Raw genomic sequence first — 23,258 nt, 5'->3', positions numbered from 1 at the left:
ATCCACTCTCAACTATGCTGAAGTTAGGAAAATGTCTGAAAAGCACAAGTGTCTTGACCTGGCATAGGCTAATTATAATCCTTCTGTAATTTACTATGCCATTCTTAGGTTTCTCTGCAAGGATTTCATGTTCTTGATCCCAAGGAGCTGTCCCAAGTCCTTCCAGGGTATTAGGTAATAGGTAGTGTAAGTAGCATATAACATTCTAAATTCTTGAAAATGCTGAATTCCAGAAATAAATCTGTTTTCACTGACTTTGATGGCAGATTTTTCTATAATAAATACTAGCGTGTGTTTGTTTAAGCGAACAAAGAAGTTGAGAAGAGTGAAGGGATTTGTATTTCAGAAATTGCAAGTTTATATTCCAAAACCTCAGAGCAGAAAGGCTGCTGTGTTTGATACCACATTTTTTCCCCTGCCAGTCCTGGGGCTTGAACTCAGGGCCTGGACGCTGTCCCTGAGCTTCTTTTGCTCAAGGCTAGGACTCTACCACTTGAGCCACAGTGCCACCTCTGCTTTTTCTGTATGTGGGTACTGAGGAATCAAATCCAGGGCTTCATGCATGCTAGGCAAGCACTCTACCACTAAGCCACCTTCCCAGCCCACAGCTGCATTTGGAAGGGTCTGAAAGCAGACAGGGATATCAAAGACCTGCTTCTGAGACTTTCAGTTTGGCTTTTGTGTTACTGTAAAAAGAAAACAAACAGACAAAAACCAAACATAAGTTCTATGGTCATTTACATTGGGCACCGTGTCAGAAGTTTTACACTCTAATAATGGGCCCCATTGTTTTTGGCCCTGTGGTGGGACAGCACTTCATGGTAGGAACCCATGACAGAGCAAAACTGTTGACATCATAAGCCAAAGAGGACAAAGAAGGGGCCAGGATCTCACAATCCTCCTCAGAGGCACAACTCCAATAACCCCTCCAATAGGCCCCTCCTGCTAACACTTCCACCATCTCCTTTTTTTGGGGGGGGGGTTGGTCATGGGGCTTAAACTCTGGGCCTGGGCACTGTCACTGGGCTCTTCAGCTCAAGGCTAGTGCTCTACCACTTGAGCCACAGCGCCACTTCTGGCTTTTTCTGTTTATGTGGTGCTAAGGAATCAAACCCAGGGCAAGCACTCTACCACTGAGCCACCTTCCTAGCCCATTCCACCATCTTCTAATAGCACCAAGACTAAGCCTTTCATACATGGATCCAAACTCTAGCATGTTCTTATAACATGAACATGGTGACTGTTATCCATGTATCAGTTAACCTTTGTTGACCAATGGCAAGTGGTAGGAATTTAGTATGTATACACTTATTAGAAGATTAACTTCCCAGGGCTGGGAAGGTGGCTCAGTGGTAGAGCGCTTGCCTTGCATGCTCGAGGCCCTGGGTTCGATTCCTTAGCACCACATAAGCAAAAAGAAAAAAGCTGGAAGTGGCGCTGTGGCTCAAGTGGTAGAGCGCTAGCCTTGAGCTGAAGAGTTGAGGGACAGCGCCCAGGCCCAGAGTTCAGGCCCCACTACTGGACCCCCCCCCCCAAAAAAAAGATTAACTTCCCAATCTGGAATGTGCTTTGTGGCAAAAGTTTTTCTATTAAGCTCACATTAGACTTTACCTTCCATAGAGTGTCTTTCTGGTGGTCTTAAGAGCCTCTGCGGAACTCCCCTGGGGCTGAGCAGTGTGTTGACTAAGCATTGCCATAAATGTCTGTGGGGGTTCCTTTGTTGGGCTTGGCATTAGCAGATATCACTAAGAGCTGATCTTTCCCTAGACTTCTGAGGTTTAATTCATGTAAGAACATATAAGAAATGAAGTCAACTGGGGAGATTAGCAAGAAGTGATTGATTTGAACTGAGGCTCGCCCACTCGGGACCTTCCCTGATCCTCCTTCAGTTTGACATTCCCCTGGCCAGAAGATCTTAAGAACTCTCTTCACCTGGTCCTGTCTACCGGAATGTTCAGGATGAACCTTGAAATCAATTGAATCATTTTTCTGTTCAACACATTATCATTAATATTTTTAAGAAGTCTCAGAAACATTGCTCTAATAGCTTCTTACCTAAGATTAGGCGATGCCCGAAAGCTGACTTAATATTAATGACAACTTCAAGAGGCTGAGAATGTGAGACAGGAACATACATACTAAGCATACATAGCCATTCACAACACATCAGTGCAGTGCTTACAGATACAGAGTCTGGAGCTAGCTGCCTAGCCCTGCATCCTAGCTCTACTACATGCTCATTGTATCACCCTGAGAACCTCTTTGTGTAGCTTCTTCACCTGTAGCATGAGCATCCTAGGATCTTCTTCCTATAATTGTGAGGGCTAAGAAATATGCATAGAAGTACTTAGAAAGCATTTGGCTTAAATTAAGTTCTAGATGAGTATTTGATTCTTCTGATAAGCATGGAGCCTGAGTCAATCTTAGTCAGTCATTAAATAACTAATTTCTTTCTTTTTTTCATCTTATGTGTCCCATGTGAGGGCACCTGTGTTTGAAAGGGTAAATAATTCCTGTAGATTCTAGTCTTGTGGTAAAGACATAATAGATTATTACACATGTGATGAGTGTTATGACCTGATTATGCTTTCTAAAGAGATTAGCAGATTTCAGGCCATCATAAATCCAACTTTATTGTTTCTTCTCTTTAAACATTGTATATTAAATACTTCATATATTTTCCAAGGACCAGGACAGAATTGAAGGTGAACGTGTTTTAGAATAGCAGCCATACCAGTAGTTGCTTACTTGGGAAAGAAGTAACCGAAATCTTACATAGTTAAAAAAATAAAGAAGTTTTGTCCTTGTAATTGTAAGTGTGAGGGTCAAAAGTGTTTATGGAACACATGAGATTATGAGTTATTTATAATACTAACCAGAAGACTTAGAATGCTTTGCAGTTTATTTGTCACCCCTGATTATTATATGATGTGAATTCAACAGGAGAGGCTGTGTCCTTAATTTATAAATGAAGAAACTGAAGTGTGTAAAGAAGTAAGATGACTGACCCAGGTCAGGCAGGGCCAATGCCTGACTCATAATTTGTTAGACTGAGCAGTATGAGGGTACTGCGTCTCCCATGGAGTATTCTTTTTTGTTCTACATATGATTCACAAGAAAAACCTCAGCTCTGTAGTAGTTTCAAATTCTGTGTTTGTTGTTATTGGAATGATTTTTCTAATATACAATTTCTTTTCAGATAATTGAGTGGCACTTTTTCCTGACCTTATCAAGCACCACATATATATATATACATATATATATACATATATACATATATATATGTATATATGTATATATACATATATATATGTATATATGTATATATATATATGTATATATATGTATATATATATATTCTGATTTCTTTTTTTTCTGTCTGATTCAAGACAAAGGAAACTGATTTTTAAGATTCATCTTTTAAGTGTTTATGTGGGCATTTAATAATTTTTAAGAGCTTAATATGCTATTTCTTTTTTTAATTTTGAGGCTAGATTGTTTATTTATTGCTTCCTTTAGAAACAATTTACCATGATATAGTAGATCCAGAATGCAAGCAGACATAAAGAATATTGAAAATCTTGAAGACAAAATGGCATGAAAATAGGATGACTTGAAAATGAGCATATAAAGCCAGCCTGCATTCAAAAGTTCATGCTTTGCTCATATTCTTCACCAAATTATATACTAATGATGATTACAAATTTTATTAAAAACGTAACAAATCTAAAACCAAAATGATACAAATAATAAAAGACTATAACAAAATCAAACTACTCAGAAGAAAAAAAAAGCCTTCACTCCATCTCTAAACTTTCAGTTGAGATTCAATAAAAAGAGTTATTAGTTGGAATAATTCTGCCCACATATTATTTTTTGGTGTTGCAGAGGATACCTACTTAATTAAACTACTTAAATGTTTTCTTATACTGCACAACAAAAGTACCAACCAATGATGAAAGGTACAAATAAGACAATTCTGTACCCCATGATCTAAACTCTGGCATTTGTTTATAAACAACCTTTAGATGATATTAATTTATAAGATGAAAGAAAACAAGAAACACCAGTGGATACTACTATGTGGCTCTTAAAAAAATAAAAAGAAATAAAACCAATTTCCATCATATCTAATTCTATGATTATCAACTCCTTCTTTAAGTACCAGTATCCAGGGGACTCGGAAATCTGTTGTTGGTTTTTTTTTAACTTCTTTTAAGCTGTGTACCACAAAAGCAAAGCCTGAGGAAAAAAATCAATACCATCTCAAACATACATTTTTCCTAAGAGAAATCTCTTTATAAAAGTGTAATGAGGAGCCAGATTTCAACAGGTTAGCATAATCCTACACACGTTGTTGCATCAAAACAATAATTATAAATATAAATTATTGCTTCTAAAAATAGAGAAGTGATCTAAGATGTTTTGCATTTATATCATTCTGAATTCTGAACTCAGAACCATTATTTTAAAGTCTGACAACATATCTTTAGTAGTTCCATATACATACACACATATATGCATATATATTATAATATGCTATTTCTTGACAAATTATTTCTCTGACTAGATAGACAAAGTAGAATTAGCAGTATACATGTTTCAACCAGCCCTAGGATTATCTCTTCCAGATACAGTCTTTTGCTAAGCCAATAATATTCATCAAGGCTGATCTCACAAAAATTGTCCTACAAAAATCTTAAGACATGCATCACTTCCCTGAAATTATTGGCAAGATCCAAAACTACATGTTGCAAATGTATGAAAACAGAAAGATAAAGTCTGTCTTCAGCTATCTTGATTCAACATGATGCCTTGATTACATTCTATTAATAATTGTACCTTCTACAGTGTTCTTCCTACTAGTGTGGGTCAGATGACATCAGCACAACTAGAGAAATGCCACCATGGTAGGTGATTGTCACAGTTCACGCTTACCAAAGGTGTTCATTGCAAAGATCTCTTCTCCCCTATTTTAGCATAGAGAGAGACTCAATGAATCAGCTGAGGAAATTTGGGGGAGACAGTTGACGTATAGATTGTGCTCCCCCAGTCACTGTTTAGAAAGAGCAGAATAAACCCTAGATTCGCAAGATGAATTAAATATTTGATCATCACCATTTTTCATTTGTAACTCATTGCCCTGAGGAGAGGTAGCATTCATTCACTTAGTCATGAATTTATTTATCAATTCAGCAGATATTGCTGGAGTCCCTACTAAGTTCCAGGTACTGTTTAGACACTCTCTGGGAACACAACAGAAAATATATAATGATATACATTCACATTGGACTTATAGCTGAGTTGGGGCCTGGAAGTGAGGCAGGCTGTATTTACACTTAGATATCATGTGGGGGTAAATGTGATGAAGAGAAGTAAGCCAAGAGTGATGCATGTTGTTTTATATAGTGAGGGCAAAAATGGAGCTCTAAGAAGGTGATGTCAGAGCCACACATGAATGTCCTAAGGGAGAGGAACCAGAGGCACCTGGGAAAGCGCACTGCATATAAGGGAAGAGTAAATGATGCAGTGTGTTTGGATGTTCAAGCAACAGCAAGGAAGCCCTTGTGCCTGGAGTAGGGAAACAACATTAGAAGGAGTTAGATCATAAAAGGCCACAGTAACGATTTTTGGCTTTCATTTTGATGTTGTATGGAAAGCCAGTGGTGGATTTTTGAGCAGAGCATGAAATCATCCCTTTGTGTTTTAGAACACATCTTGATTCACAGTAGAGAGCAGTGTGGTGTGGAGGGAGCACTGGGTAAGGGAAGAGAATGCCCCAGTTTTGCTGCTCTCACTTAAGTTGTTCAATGATTCTGTGCCTCAATGATTCACTGAAGTTCAATGTGACTTCTCTTCTTGCCTGGCAGGCAATCCCAATTTCTTTTGCTGTCAGAATCCAAAATACTGGCATCTTCCTTCTTCCCTAGGGATTCTGAGAAGACTAGAAGGTGCTTTGTAACTTCCTAGGGGAGAGGATTTATTGATTTCTGGAGTTAGGGCAGAGGCCAAGAAGAACAGGTTTAATCAGATCACTAGAGGAGAACTTTGTTGTTCTATCTGAAGCGGAATCTGACTGGCTGGTTTGCTGTGACTTTCTAGTGGCCACAAACATAGAGACTTATGATGATCCTTTGTTTTGCAAAAAGAAAAAGGAAACAAAAAATTATTCCAAGGGTTCCATAGAACACTGCAAATTCTGTCTAAAGTGTTTAATAATGCATTTTAGAGGTAGACCGCCTATAGTTTCATCAGATCGCCAAAAGAGTCTAGCATCCTACCCTATTCTATAATGAAGTACCTGTACTATTGCCCTCTCACCAGACTTGCTTACATTCAAAACCAAAGAAAGCTTTCTTTCTGTGCCATGCACTAGATTTTCTTGGTAACGGGTACTTCATCTTATCTAGGATGTCTTTTCTGCCTTTGGGATCATGAAGGGAAATCTTAATACTTAATGAAGTAATTTAATGAAGTTATTTAATAAAGTAACTGAATATTAGATGAATAAATAAATACACAGTGCTCTATATTAAAATCTAAGTGATCGAATTTACTCATCTTTCAGTTTAGAACCAGATATGATAAAAATGCATTTTCCACTGTATAGGTCATTGAATTCTGGTTACCCAGAATTCAGCAATTTCTATATATGGTGCACTTAAGTTTTCGGAAGTGTCACCCCTATAGCCTAGGTTATCCTGTGACTGTTTCTTCTGCTCAGCTCCTAAGTTTGCAAGTATAAATCACTATGGCTAGCCTAGTTACATGTAGTTTTGTTTTTGTTTTTGTTTTTTTTTGGGTCTGGTTGTGGGGCCTGAACTCTGGGCCTGGGCCCTGTCCTTCAGCTCTTCAGCTCAAGGTAGTACTCTACCACTTGAGCCACAGTGCCACTTCCAGCTTTTTTACTTTTTGCTTATATGGTGCTGGAGAATCGAACCCAGGGCCCCAGTCATACAAGGCAAGCGCTCTACCACTGAGCCACCTTCCCAGCCCCAGTTACATGTAGTTTTATTGCTCCAAATATGTTAACCTCAAATGTATTTTTGGTTACGTAATGACAAGACAAAAACATACTACAGGTTCATATAGCAACAAAATTTAAGCTTAGCTTCAGGCAATCCATGAGTGATAATATATGTAAACAAATAGAATCCTATGTCTGTATGAATTAGCTAAATAACTGCATATTAAAATTTCTATGAAGTTGGGTGCTGGTGACTCACACCTGTAATCCTAGCTACACAGGAGGCTGAAATCTGAGGATTATGGTTCAAAGTCATACCAGGCAGGAAAGTCCAGGAGACTCTTACCCCCAATTAACCACCACAAAATTGGAAGTGAAGCTGTGGCTCAAAGTGGTAAAGCCTAGCCTTGAACAGAAAAGCTCAGCGACAGTGCCCAGGCCCTGTGTTCAAGTCCCACAACCAACAAAAACAAAACAAAACAAAAAACTTATATAAGTGATAGAACCTGTTGTTTGGATGTTGGTGAAACTGTTTTTTGTTGTTTTTTTTTTTGTTTTTGTTTTTCCAGCAAAACAGTTCTTCAGTTAAGTAGATACTTGCACATGTGTTTGGTTATTCCCCAAATATGCTGTTGTTTTTCGATCTAAAGCCAAATCTACTTGAATCAGCCAGGACCTCTTCCATTTAGAAATGAAAGATGAACATCTTTCTTACACAGTTAACTGATGGTGCCCTGGTAGCATGTCGTAAGCAATTACTATAAGACTCCAGTGATAAAAAAAAAATAAGGACTTCTCATTTATTTTTCTAATGATCCCTATCCCAAACTGACCAGATTAATTTCTTTCATTCATGGGAAACAATGTTTTCTGAAAGAAAAATCATAGGTGAGAAAGCTCAGAGACTACAGAACAATTCTTTTTATGTAGAACTTGAAATAACTTTAGACGTACAGAAATAGTATAAAGAGTAAAGAATAATGTAAAGAATCCTATATCCTGTTCACCCAGTGTCTCCTGATGTTAGTAGGTTAGGTTATTATATAACTGTAGAGTGTTTTTCAAAGCAGAAAACAATGGACCTTGATTAAAATATAACTTCTAACAATTTCTCTGGAAGCAAATGCTAAAATTGTATTGTTAGTTTGTGTTTGAGAGGAACAGTGACATTTCTGTCTTTACAAATTGTGTACACATAAAACCATTTTCTAAAGTTTTCTTTATTCCAAACAATCTTAAAACCATAGAGAACAGTTGGGCCAAACTCGCTTTCTCATAGGATTTGTTCTTATTTTGGATAAGAATTTTAGAGATCTGAATGGCAATTCCTCCAAACAGCTGCTTGCAAGTCCAGATACATTTGATTTATTAGGAGAGGAAATAAACTATCATGATCACCTCACCTCATGATTTACTTTGGACTTAAGTCATGAGGCAGCAGTGTTGAAAACTATACTGTGTACGAGCAGTTCTTTATCACGGGGTGCATGTATAGTATAACTTCAGTAATGGAAGCAGAGAAAAACTGCTTTTCATTCAAGACTCTGACCTTTTAAAATCCCATCCTCCTGTTAGCTTTGTTGAGGCAGACAATGGGTCTTGTCTCATGTGGGGATTCCTCGGGGTCTTCTTATTGACCAACCCCATTGAGTGGATGCCAAGAGTTTCCAAACAGGCTCTGAGCAGCAGCAACCATCTGTAATAATCTAGTGTTGAGATAAATGAGTCTCCTTCCCAGACCCCATGCTGGGTTCACAGCTGCTAGCATCTTCTGAGGCCTTGTGCTTGGACCGATGTGTCTGCTGTGAGCACCGGTTGATGGATGTGTAGCTGCTCTGCTTGTCAGGGATCATGGTTGTTCACATTCTACTCCAAGGTCCTCTGAAGCCATTTCATTGTACTTGTAGAAGTTCCCATCTGCTGACAAGGGTAACCAAATGTTCTCTACTTTGAAAAGCAAGACCTTCCCTAGGGAAGCAGCCGTGAGGGAAATCACATGGATTTCTCCATTAGAACTAAGCCCAGATTTATAGAGCTAGGCATGGTGTGGAGACGTTATGAGATATTTTGTTGCTCTCAAGCTAAATGAAAGCTTAACTGCAGCCAACACATATGTCAGTTTTTAAAATACATCTCAGAGTCCAGCACTTGCCTTCTGTTCATTGAAACACCTCAAAGAAACCAGAGCTGCTTGGAAGACTATTTTCAAATAGCCCGAGGAACTTGCAAAGGCTTGAATTTATTAGAGGCTTCCCTGTGCTCTATGCCAAACTACTTCTGCAGGGCTCTCCAGCTATAGTTCTGATGAAATCTGTCCAGTTGCTCAGATCAGAAATTTAGAAAAGTTCTTGACACTCCTCTCCCCTGGCCTACTTCCTATCCATCTTCAAATTCTATTACTTGTACTTGTGTGTCGGATTTCTTTCTTTTCTTTTCATTGCCAGGGCTGTAATCCTCTCTCAAAGGGAACATTTTTTAATTTGAAGATTTCCAAGTTCACTGTTGCCCCTTTCCGGTCCATTCTTTTCATATTAGTAAGAGTAAGCTTTAAATTCAAGTCTAGCCTGGTTCAGGTACTCACACCTGAAGAAGCAGGATGAGATCTGAGGACTATGATTTGAAGCCAGACTGGGCAGGAAAGTCTATAAGACTCTTACCTCCAATTAAAAAACAGCAAAAACTGAAAGTAGAGCTGTGGATCAAGTGGTAGAGTGGTAGCCTTGAGCACAAAAGCTCAGAGACAATGCCCAGACCCTCTCCAGGAGCAGTGCACAAGTGTGCTCACGCATGTGAGTGCGCACACACACACACACACACACACACACACACATACACAATTAGTCTATTCACACATATAACTGTTTTCTTAATGATATAATTACTGTACCAACAAAAATACAAATTTATTCTCTGACTTCTAGCTTTAGTAAAGTTAATCAGTGTGATGGTTTTCTCCTAGTTCCTAGCTTACATTCTTTTTTTTTTTTTTTTTTTTTTTGGTCGGTCGTGGGGCTTGAACTCTGAGCTTGGGTGCTGTCTCTGCACTCTTCAGCTCAAGGCAAACGCTCCTACACTTGAGCCACAGTGCCACTTTCAGTTTTCTAGTGGTTTATCGGAGATAAGAGTCTCATGGACTTTCCTGCCTGGGCTGGCTTTGAACTGTGATCCTCAGATCTCAGCCTCCTGAGTAACTAGGATTACAGGTGTAAGCCACTAGCGCCCAGCCTAGTTTACATTCTTGCAAGCCATGGGTTTTCCAATCATTCTTAGATAATTGCCATTAACAATAATTTATTGTTTTTATAAAGGTGATGTACAGAGGGATTACAACTACGTAAGTCAGGTAATGAGTACATTTCCTTTCCTACAGTGTCTTCTGTTCCCTCACTCTCTCCCAGACCCTCCCTCCCATCTCCACCTATGAATTGCATAGTTCACTTTCACCAATGTCCAGTGAGCTCCACTGCTGCACTTTTTCACCCTTTTTCCTTGAGTTCTGTACCCTTTACCCCACCCTCTTGAAGATATACATGTGAATACACATACATAAGGTAAAGAAGACAGAATCATCAAAAACTAAAAACTAAAAAAACCCTCTTTTGTTTCCATATCTTGAACTCCATTTCAGTATGTATATTATTTTTTATAAACACCAAAAGTCACTTAAGCATTACAGATAATGGCAATTTGTATCACTTTAACACAAACACACATACATACACGCACAAGAGCAGCACGGGAACCCCACCCGCACCCTATTTAGTAATGAGTAGAGGTCCAACCAGAGATAACATTCCCAAGAGTTCTTTCTTTCCCTTTGCTTCCTCCCCACCCCCCGCACCCCCATTTCTCTATTGTGCTAGGACTTGCCATTGAGCTATTGCTCAGAGGGGTGAGCAAAAGTCAAGGGAAGCCCGTGACCTCTTTTTTCTACTTCTGACTGCTACCAGGGACTCTGCTCCGATGAAAACATAGGAAGGCAGTAGGAGACATAGAATAGAGATGCTATTATGTTAGATAGCATTGTGCTTTCATCTTTTTTTCCTTTCTAATTTTGATTGTTTCTTTGCCATTTGAATGTTGGTTCATTTGGTACACCTGCTACTCCAAATTTTCAAAGTGCTCTGCCAAATCCTAAGGGATGCCAACTAAGAAATGCATGCAGATGGTTCAGAAGTCCAAAATTAGGTGCCATATGTGCTGTAATGTTGCCTGTCCTGCTCCTTCAGGCCCTGTTGCCCATCCAAAGCCCCCCTCTGGCTTCTGATCTCCATACTACAATCTGAAGGGGTTGGTACAATTCTTCAAGTAGTTTCCTGGAAAATTCTGGAGGGCATTTATTCACCATGAGATGTTCTTTTTAGAAGATTTGGGTCAACTATGGGCAAGAGAGAACTAGAGCCCACTGTAGTATCCTTCCCCCAACCCAGGACTTCCTTCTCCTCTTTCAGTCTAAGAGGATAGTGTGTTTTTTCCTTAAAAGAAGAACCATTAGAAAAGAACTTACTGAAAACTCTTCCTGCTAGTTTTGGGTCCTTCTCCCTGATACATGCCTTAGATAATAGCCATAACAAACCCTATTAGAAACATACTATCCATGTAATAAGAGTTCCAGGCATATAGAAACAAAAGGATTATTTCCTCACAGACTCACAGCAAAACCATTTCTACCAAACTCTGCCTTCTTGCTCATAATACTGAGTCACACATTTCTGTGATACAATTTTAAACAGTCCCTATACAAAACAGGAAGACTGTATTAAACATAAAGTAATGCTGGCAGATGTGATTGTGAGGAATTCTGTTTTTCTTTTTTTTTAGTTCCACATTTTCTAGATTTTCTTCAATGAGTATCAATTTTATCATCAGAAAAAAAGAAACGTAACAACTTTGTTTTTAATGGAGGCCATACTGATCTGTGTGACTACTATTTAAGGAGAGGTCCCAGCCTGCAAACTAAGTAGTCAAGTACCAAGTCTAATAAACAGTTGTAGTCATACCCTTGAGTTGACTGCTTGCCTATGCTTATGTCCAGAAGATGGAAAGCATACAGTCATCATGGAAGCAACTGAGCTCTTGAAAAGACTTTCTAGAAACTCAGAGTTTAAAAATAGTCCTATTTTCTAAGTGATTTCCTAGCCAGGTTCAGTTTTCTTATAAGCACATCAAAAACTTCATTTAAACTAGGAGAGCAGAATTAGTTCGAATAGTCCCATGTCATCATCTTCAGCAAGTTGTATTCACTACACTTGGTGCTTCTGACTTCAGTCAGGCATAAAAGACCCCACTGGATATGGGATGAGCTGAGGCCTAGTGAAAGCTGTGTAAGTGTCTTAGGCAGAAAGCTCTGATTACTTTGAAATCAAATCAAATTAATTAATTTATATCTATTTATTTTTTGCCAGTCTTGGGGCTTGAACTCCGAGCCTGGGCACTGTCTCTGAGCTTCTTTTGCTCAGTGCTAGCACTCTACCACTTGAGCACCACTTACAGCCTTTTCTGTTTATGTGGTACTGAGGAATGGAACTCAGGGCTTCGTGCATGCTAGGCAAGCACTCTACCACTAAGTTACATACCCATCCCAAATTTATTTATTTTTATAATTTTATTTAACTATAGATATATAGATATAATTGTTTTATATATGGTCTACAATTTACTATTAATAAATGAATGTATAATATAATATATAATATGTGATATATACAATGTCTATATGTTTTTTCTATGTGTTTTATATATATTTATATAGAATATATCCATTTCTAGAATATTCTTATCCCCCTAAACTAGAAGTTGTTATCATTACACAATAATCCCTTATTTCCCTTTCCCCTAACACCTGATAATCTCTATTCTGCTTTCTGACTTCATGAATTTACATGTTCTAGATAACTCTTGTAAATGGAATCATACAATATATGTCCTTTTTGGGGGACAAGGGGGTGTGGTTTATTTCTTTTACTGTAATGTTTTCAAGGTTCGTGCAATGTTATATCAAGCATCAGAATTTCTTTCTTTTTAAAGACTGAATTATATTTTACTGTGTAGATGTGCCATACTTTGTTGAACCATAGGTTATTGTCACCTTTTACCTATTATGAATAATGTGCTATGGCCACTGGTGTATACATTCCTGCTTGCAATTTTTTTGAGTGTTCTATCTAGAAATGGGGTTGCTGGAACATACAATAATTCCATATGTAACTTCTTAAGCAACTGTCAAATTGTTTCTCACAACAGCTACATATTGCACATTAACAATGCAGATTTTCCACAATACTTGTTACTTTTTTTCATTTTGTTGATTAAAGCCATCCTAATAGATGGGAACTAGTATCTTATTGTGATTATGATCAAATATTTTAAGCAAATCTTTCTGGGTGGCCATGATCATCTCTGAACTAAACAGTGCCCTGTCATTGATAGTGAGGCGCTATACCTCTGAGATCAAGCAGCTTTGGGTCTAGACCTCGGTAGGAAGTCAGTTCCAGGCGAGAAGAGTTTTATGCTGTTTTTGTTACTAACATATCTTCAAAGCCTAGAACAGAGACTGACCATACATAGTAACAGGTTACAATCATCTGTTGAATGGATGAACTCCATCACTTACTAACTATGAAACCTGACAAGTTACTTACCCTAAACTCAGTTTTCTCCACTGTTTTATGGGAAGGAAAGGAGAGCCCTCTGCCAGGGTGGGGTGAGATCACATATGCGACACTATTGAGAATTTCTTGCATGCTGCCTGGTAGAGTGTGAGCACTTGTAAGTGATAGTTGGAAAACTTGTTATGGCTAAGAGCAGGGGGCTCCTGAGGTTGCTTGTTATGACTAAGAGCAGGTTGCTACTGAGCCTTGGTCTGCAGCACAGTGATGCATTCCTAAAAGATAGGCAGCATGCTTGCTATGGTGGTTCAGGCATCTGGGTGGCTTTCATGCAAAGCAGAGCTTTGTAGCAGAAAGGAAGGGGAAATGCTACAAAATCCCTTAAGCCCAGTGCTCCCCAGAGCTTGTGCATTCCCAGACAGTGGTGCTGGGATTAGTGCAGAGAGAGAGAAACTAACAGGCATACTCTCAGTCTCTCAGTGGCCCAATCAGCAGGTCCTCTCACCAGATTTGACCCATCAGAGATCACAAGGAGTGGGTCTAAGCATTAAGCAATGTTGGAAATACTTGGATGGAACTTCAGTGTGTTTGTCTTTATAGACCTCAGCCATTCTTTCTTTTTTTTCCTTTCTCCATATATGTATCATGCATGTGCCATTCTGGGAGTTTAAATAATATAATGTTCTACTTTTCACACATTGTTTCTTATATGTTGTTGAATCCAGGAAGAATATTCTCCATCCTAAGATATGACTTCCTTCTAAACTGTGGATTAATGAACTATGATTGATGTTGAGCCTTTTAGTACAGCTACCACAGTCTTCTAAGATTCATAACAATGCACTGGGAAAATTAGCTTCCTGAAACCAAATGTTAATGGAATGCAAATGTCCCAGGTCCAAAAGGAAGTAGACTAAAAGAAGGCAAAGCTATGGATTTCCCCTTTGCTCAGGTGTTGATGGTCAAAGCATTTTCCATCTATGTGTAGATTCTTGGGAACTCAGGTCCAGAGCCAAATCTTAGTTCAAGCTGATATATGTCCAGTGAATGAATACTGGATGATGTCAAGCAGATTTCTTTGAGGAACAGGAGGATAATTAGTACATTCACCCTTAGTTTCTGCTTCAATAACTTGACCAAGCCTGCTAGGACAATTGAGGAATGGTTCATGAATTATTCCAGCATAGAGTCACCAACCTATTTTGTATTAATCTACAGCTAGGGAATTAATCTAAAGCTAGGAAATTCTACTTTCTGCACAGAGTTTTTGTTTTATGCTGTTTTCTCATGAGCCTGTGGTATAATCCTTGGTTAGAGTCAGGATACCCATTGGTTTCAGTGGTCAACAACACCTTCTAGAAAAGGAAAGGTCTGTGAATACATGGTGAGGGTACTCGTGAGAACAAGGCAGAATCAGGGTTGGGTCTCAGGTGCCAGAGTTGTGACAGAATGTTAAAGAAGATAGCATCTGGGCTGGGAAGGTGGCTCAATGGTAGAGCACTTGCTTCGCATGCATAAGGCCCTGGGTTCAATTCCTCAGCACCACATAAGCAGGAAAAAGCCAGAAGAGGTGCTGTGGCTCAAGTGGTAGAGCGCTAGCCTTGAGCTGAAGGGCTGAGGGACAGCGCCCAGGCCCAGAGTTCAGGGCCCACGACTGACAAAAAAAGATAGCATCCAAGTTTCAGGGATCAGACCCCCAAATGGGGAAGGGGATGAAGAATTGAGAGGAAGCAATAAACAGACATCCTGAGGGACCCATTGTCCAGCAGAGACAGGCCTTGAAACCCCTCCTATTATCCCAGTGCACTAACAGCCTCCCTCTTGGGATCTGGGAATTTCCAGTTTCATGTTCTGAGGAGGCATGAGAGAAACCATCTTCCCCTAGGGCAAAAGGAAATATGCCTGGGTAGAAGAGGTGAGAATAATGGTTCAAGACTTTCTAAAAAAAATCTCCCCTGTTCTCCTGACTTCTCTAAGATGCAGCCCACCAGGACTCCAGGGAGCACTGAGTTTGAAAGTCACTCCACACCTCTGAGTGAGTTATTTCCCCTTCCTTTGATCCAGGAATCAGACTCTCTTCGTAACCAAGCAAAACCCATAATTATAATCCTGTGGTAAGAGTTTTGTAAATAGCATCTTGAGTTGAAAAGAACCAGTTCCAGAACCATGAGAAGTGGCAGCAGCCTTGGCTTCATCTATGAATGGCTCTCTGGTGTTTTACTCTGAGCTTTTTCTAAACTCCGACAGTAAAATACAGGGTACTTCAATCTATCATTGTTGACCTGTCTGAGATCACAAGGCATGGGGCCAAACGTTAAGCAATGTTGGAAATACTTGGATGGAACTTCAGCATGTTTGTCTTTGTAGACCACAACCATTCTTTCCTTTTTCTCTTCCCTGTATATGTGTATATTTGTCATTCTTGGGGTTTAAATTATGTAGTGACTGATATTCTTCTAAATGTGTGTTCTACCTCTCATGTTTATGTATTGTCAAAACCCGAGAGACTATTCCCCTTCTCTAAATATGGATTCATTCTGAAGTGCAGAGACAGAAACTAACCACGACTTGAAATGTTAAAGATATGTACAGATGAGTTCAGTTTCCTTTATCACTGTAATTTTTTGGGTGCGCCAATATTGGAGCTTGAACTCAGGACCTGGGTCCTGTCCCTTAGCTTTTTTTGTTCAAGGCTGGTACTCTGCCTCTTGAGTGACATCTATATTTTCAGCTGATTAACTGGAGATAAAGACTTTCCTGCCCAGGCTAGCTTTAAACCTTGATCTCAGGATCTCAGCCTCCTAAGTAACTAGGATTATAGGCATGAGCCACTGGCCTCCCGCACTGTACTTCTTATTTTCTATGTTCTTGATTTACAGAAGCCTAGGGCTTAATGCCACACTTGTTCTTGGGGTGTTCACAATCTAACATGGAGAGGCAGGTAAACAAATGAGTCAGCTTCAAATGCAGAAGCCAGAAAAGAGGATGTGATTTTATTTTGCAACATTTTAGATTTAATACCCTCCTGACTTAGGGAGGTAGAAAAGATCTTTTGGACACCATATGAGGATGTCTGGGGTTTGGGCACCCTTTCTGATTAGTTGGGAGCATTGAGAAAGGCACAGAAGATAGTGGTACAGATTTATGTTAATGGAATGGTTGGTCCCCAGGCCACAGTTGGTGAATAAAATACACCAAAACGTCTGTTCAGTGTCTTGTTTCCCAGCCAAGTCCCTGGAGCTCTAAACCCATCTCCCCAGCATTTTCTCTTCCCTAACGGGGAAGTGAAGCAGTTGGCTGGGGGCTCTGATGGCTCGTTAGCCTCAAATCCGTAGTGGTCTGATGTGCATTTCCAAATGCTGTTGTGGGCTGCTTGTTCTGCCCCGTGTGACATATATATGCCCTCTCTTCTACTTAATAGCTTATTAAAAGATAATGTATAGCTTCCTCTGATGATTAATTCAGAGTCTTGCTGGGAATTGAGATCGAGCACCTGACTCTTTGGCTGAAGGGTCTTTTAGATGCTCTATAAATTTTCATCTTGAGTTTATGAAAGAAAGATGAGGAAGAATGGAATTTTTACACATTATAATAACAGATTTCATGTTGGTTTCCTCAGAATTTAGGAGAAACAGTTTGACTTCCAGTGAAGGACTTGATATTTCAAGTATCTGGAAAGTATCTTATCTCACCTCCAAACCTAAATTAGTCCCATAAGAAATTGCTATTTCCCCAATTTAAAGAAGTTAATCAAGAAGTAGCACTGTGGCTCAAAGTGGTAGAACACTAACCTTGAACACAAAGAAGCTCAGGGACAGCACCCAGGCCCATGAATTCAAGCCCTACAACCGTTCAAAAAAAAATTAATCATCATCATGTTGATAAAAAGCCAAGGATAAAGGTGGTGAGGTGAAACTGAAAGAAACATTACCCACTTTTTTGAGTAAGTTGCCACAGGCCAGGTATCTTCTTTTAGTTAAGTCATCTGTGACTTTGAAAACACATCATGATATTCAATTAAATGTCCTTCTGTAGAAAAACCTCAGTAATATCACACAGTCATTTAACATGCCCAAGATGTTTTCTTCCTGCAATGAACTGAGTGACCTATTTTTCAAATATGTGCTGGGTGGGTTTGGGTGGCTTGTTTTTCCCATTGACCTGACTTCCTGATGAGATCATGTGGTCACCCTATGCTAAAGTTTCCCAGCAAGAGGTAATGAAAGACCTAACATCCATTATGTACTATTTTTCTGTACGAGAGTCTTACTAAAATGCTCTTTGCTCACTATGTTCCTCATTTCTGAGCAACAGCCTTGAGGTAGGATGTACTGTCTTCATTTTATGAATAAGAATGAAGGGATAACTTGCTCCACACTTGCTCCCTGGAGATAGTTGCTGTTGGTACATTCTACCTTTGAGCAGTGAAATCCTCCCTGGAAGAAGGCAGAGTAGAGGAAGTGATGGGTTTTCTGCCCATAGGGGTTTGGTTGGGAAACCCATTTCCAGTTCACTGGGTGACATTGGTTTTTGTTTCTCAATAAGGAAATGAAGATAGCATCCAAGCTCCTCCCGTGGATTCTGTTGTGATTAAAGGTTAAATAGCTTTCCTTTCTACTGAGTTAACCCAGAGGGTGATCTTTTTGGGATAGGAAGGGGCATGCCATAAAATTTATCTTTTTATTATCTATCAAAAGAGAGAAGAGGTTAATAAACAATCAGCAAATAGCCTATGGACTAGTTCTCAACTGGGAGTGACTTTGCCCCCTAAGAATATTTGGCGATATGTAAAGACACTTTTTGCCTTTGGGAGATCCTGGTATGTAATGGGTAGATTCCACTAATACCCAGAGTATACAAGTCAGCCTCACACACAAATGCCTTGTCCAAAGGTGAGATTAAGAAATCCTGGTCTAAAGGACACTTGCATGGCAAAGGGTTCACCTGGTCTAAAAGAGCAAAATTATTCCATGAGTTCTCAAGAATTTTGAGAGCACTTATTTGTACAAAAACAATCACTATGAATTATGAGTTATAAAGCATCAAGTCTGGAGCTGGGAATGTAGCTTAGTGGTAGCGTGCTTGCCCAGCACCCATGAAGCCCAGGGTTAGATTCCTCAGTACCACATACACAGAAAAAGCTAGAGGTAGTGCTGTAGCTCATGTGATAGAGTGCTAGCCTTGAGCACAGAGAGTTCAAGCCCCAGGACTGGCAAAAAGAAAAAAAAGATCTAGTGAGGAAATCTTAGAGGGAGCATGAGATTCTTCTGACGGCTCTATGAACTACAAAAAAAGGGTATTTTAGTAAGGAAAAACTATGCAGCCAATTTTCACAGATTTACATTCTCCAGAGACAAGGGAAGGAGGTAAGCACTCAGAATTAGTGAACCCTCAAAAACATCAATTTATTATTGATTCATTGCTTCCTACTATATCGCGCTGCACAATAATCAGCAGAGACCATATTGGTTTGCATGTATTTGTGTATTGATTTATAGTTTAATGTATCAACTCTTTAACTATTCTGTGGTTCAATGGGAAATAAATCTTGAATTAGACTAATATAACACTATTGACTTTATTATTTTTGCTACTTCTATAAGATTCATTGGCATAGTGACTCATCTCAACTTATCACAGGACTTGGAAGGATTCAGTTATAGATGACCTTTTAGAAGAAAAAATACTACCAGACATTTTTTTTCTGAACATTTTTTCTCACTTCTTCCTTGATTCCTTTCTTCCCTCACTTCCTTTTATTTTGAACAATATCTTTATTATGAGAGTATTTTGTAGGTGTTACTATCCTTTGCTACTTCACAAAGAAAGTTTGTTTTTGTTTTTGTTTATTTTTTTGTTGGTCATGGGGCTTGAACTCTGGGCTTGGGCGCTGTCCCTGTGCTCTTCAGCTCAAGGCGAGCGCTCTACCGCTTGAGCCACAGCACCACTTCCGGTTTTTTAGTGGTTTATTGGAGATAAGAGTCTCACAGACTTTCCTGCCTGGGCTGGCTTTGAACCACGATCCTCAGATCTCAGCCTCCTGAGTAGCTAGGATTACAGGCGTGTGCCACTAGCGCCTGGCAGAAAGTTTGTTTGGATTGGTCTCAGCATTGTACTTTTCATAAGTTGCTTAATAAGATGATAATAGCACCTTGTCAGGTATCTGAAGACTATTCTAATCTGTCCTTTATCTACCACTTTTTCCTAGTCATTAAAAGTTCCCATCTCCCTCTCTTTCCCCGCCACTGTAAAGCCAATGATACCTACTACTCTCATAATACCTTGCTCAGATTGTGAGAGCCAAATTTGACGACGCTTCAGATTCTAACAATAACATTTTGCTTAAAAAAAAATAAAAGTCCAGGCTTTGTTGAGGGTAACTGAATTTCATGGACCCACTGTGCTAGTTAAAATCTGGACTGTGAGCTGGTGGCTCACACTTGTAATCCTAGCTACTCAGGAGGTTGAGAGCTGAGGATCCCAGTTCAAAGCCAGCCAGGACAGGACAGTCTGTGAGCTTCTTATCTCTAATTAACCATCAGAAAAACAGAAGTGGTACTATGGCTTAAAGTGGTAGAGCAAGATTGTTCAGAGATAGCTCCCAGTCCTTGAGAACTTTGTAGGTGCTAAAGTATAAATAGTTATGACAACTAGATGCTTCACACACCAATCCCAAGTATTAGCTTTCTATTTCCATGTATTCATGTAACCATGTAACCAAGTTGTGTCAGGCCTATTAATGGGTGTATCTGTAGTGATTATGAACAGATCATGTGCCAACCATGTTCTTATTGCTTCAAAAACATGGCATAAAACTTTTTACATATCATTTACATTACATTAGGTATTATTACCAATTTAAAGTATCCATGAAGATGACGGTAGCGTATATGCAAATATTGTGCCATTTAATATAAGGGATTTGAGCATCACTAGATTTGAGTATCTAGGGTGATCCTAGAACCAATCTTCCCATATCATGGGATGTCTGCATCTTCCTCTGCGATTGTAGTGAATATCCTGTTTTCCTTCTTTGCCACTATCTTCACTGCTGTTTAGTGGCTTTTGGGTCTTTTCTTTAAGATCCTTCTGGACACAATTTGTTCAATGGCTGATGTTAGGGTGGATTTGTCAGCTTCTCTGACCCATTTGGGATCATTTCTTTTGGAAGTTCTGTGTTTTGGAACTCTAGGCCTCTGCTTTTGTTTTCTTTTCCTTTAAAAAGTCATTGAAGTCCAGAGTGTTGGCAGTGACCTTTGGAAATGTTTTCACAGCTCACAGAGACTTCCTGACATGTTTTATTAGCTCTTGGTGGTAGCTAATAAAGGGAGTCTTAGTAAAGCTGCTTACTATGACAGATGAGAGCCACTTCCAGAATAACCACTCTCCAGCATTATCTTGAAGGAAGCGAGATGACAGGATACTTGGCTATTTCTCACTGTCCAGTTCAACAACAGAGCATGCATGAGGCCCCCTTGAAGAAAGGATCTCATTCCTTTATGAAATAACAATGACCAACTTATTTTGAGAGAACCTAAAAAACTAGAGCAAACTATAGACATTGCAGGAGGGACAAAGAATCAAGTTATTCCACAAAGCTTATGTTTCCTATCTTCACAGGGCTGAAATATGTGTCAGAATTGTGTGTGTGTGGGTGTGCATGCATGCTCATGTGCACTAATACTGGGGCTTAAACTCTGGGCTTTGCATGATTGCTTGGTTGGTTTGAAGGTTAAACTTACCATTCCAGTTCCAACCTTCTTCTGGTTAATTGTAGATGAGAATGTCTGGGATTTGTGTGCCCAGGCATGCTTTGATCCTGGATCCTCAGATATCAGCCTTCTGAGTAGCTAGGTTTACAGGCATGAACTACCCTTACCCACACCACCTGCTTTATTTTGAGAGGAAGGATAGAAATGAAACCAACCCTTTCTGAGAGATTAAGAATATGAAGAAAGACCTTTATTCTGGAAAGGTGGTTTAGTAAAGTGGTGGAGAATTTGGACTCTGGATTTCTACAGACCTTGATTCAAATGATCCTTGTGTTGTTGACAGGCTGAGTGATCTTGAGCAAGTGACAATTTCAGACTGTGTCTCCTCACATGGATACTAGAGATGAGAATCGTGAAGTTAAAGGAGGGATAAGATGTGGCAATGAACGTAAAGTGCCTAGAACCATACGTGATACATAAGCACTCAAAAATGATTAGCTAGGAAAGTGTTTTACCAAATTCCTTATATGGTCACACGAGCTTTTCAGTAGGGGGGATGATCACACTTCTTGTATGCCTCTCTCCACCCCGGTCCACTGTTTTGTACAACTCTTTGGGACACAACTAACAATGAGATATTTTCCCCATAAAATAGGGCATGAAAGGTTTCCTTAGAGCTGTGCATCTGAACAACCCCTTCTCACCCCTCCAGACACGTGCACACATTTCTTCATTCTAGACAAATGATTTTCTTCTTATATTTACTTTGGGACGGTAATGTACACATAAAGAGGCAAAGCCAAAGAAACAAAAGGGACCTATACAGCTTTTTAAACACATGGAACAAGTACTTACTTCAGCCCCATGTATTGTGACAAAAAAAACTAGACAAAAGATTACTTTAGACATTATAAAATATAAAAATTATTTTAGACATTTAGAAACACTCTGGTACCAAAGATCTCTAGTGAGAAGTTCCATCACAATCTGACAAAAAAAGAAAAGCTACAATTCAATGCTGGGGACAATCAATTCAGCAGCTTTTTTTCTTTCTTTCTTTCTTTCTTTTTTTTTTTTTTTCTGTTTTTTTGTTTTATTGTGAAAATACTGTACAGAGGGTTTATAATTACATGGGCAAGGTAATGAGTACATTTCTTATCAAGCATTGTTGCCTCCTTCTTTGTTTCCCCTTACCCTCCCTTTCCATCTCCCCCACCCCCCAAACCGGGCCAAAGTTGTAAAGTTCGTTTTTCGACATAAGGACTTGTACATCTCATTATTGCAATGGGTCCACCTGTGTCCCTATTTAAACGATTTGTTTTTTCCCTTCCCCTCCACAAATTATACCAGCATCAAATACAGTGAAAGCAAGGGTTATGCCATAGGGGAGGGACATACAAAGCAAAAAAAAAAATCATCTTATAAATTTTTTTCTTAATCTCAACTTTCTCTGTCTCTCTCTGTTTCTGTCTATCTCTGTCTCTCTGTCTCTCTGTCTGTCTCTCTGTCTCTGTCTCTCTCTGTCTCTCTGTCTCTGTCTCTCTCTGTCTCTCTGTCTCTTTGTCTCTCTGTCTCTCTCTCTTTCTCTCTGTCTCTCTCTCTCTCTGTGTCTCTCTCTATTCCCCCTCTCTCTGGCCTTTCTTGCTACAACTCAATGTTCTTAGTAAATCCCTACAAGAGAAATGAGGGAAGGAGGATATGTTTTGACTCCCTTTTATGTGCTAGTAGAATCATCCATAAAAGGAAAAAGAAACCAAAACAGATCAGTTATGTAAATGATGCTCAAATCACGTGACTTGCAAGGGGCAGAGCTGAGACCTGACTTTTGTCTTTACAAAACTCTGGCCCATGCACCATCTAAGAGCTTCCCAAACACCAGCATTAAACTATTACCCTTGATAAAACGAGAAGCAAGGAAACAGGACCCATCACGATTCTTACATTTATTCCACACATAAGCTTATCTTTTAT

The 23,258-nt window shown here is 39.3% G+C and overlaps 1 protein-coding gene across 3 annotated transcripts in view; it reads left to right on the top strand.

Annotated features, from left to right (window-relative positions):
* Positions 1-23,258, top strand: part of Mob3b (MOB kinase activator 3B) — a 180,739-nt gene that overhangs the window by 94,185 nt on the left and 63,296 nt on the right. The gene's annotated exons all lie outside the window — the stretch shown is intronic.

This window comes from Dipodomys spectabilis, unplaced genomic scaffold, assembly GCF_019054845.1.
Source record: "Dipodomys spectabilis isolate Male_0828 unplaced genomic scaffold, ASM1905484v1 ptg000006l, whole genome shotgun sequence".
NCBI classification, from domain to species: Eukaryota; Metazoa; Chordata; class Mammalia; order Rodentia; family Heteromyidae; genus Dipodomys; species Dipodomys spectabilis.
This window is presented reverse-complemented; position numbering and strand designations above follow the sequence as displayed.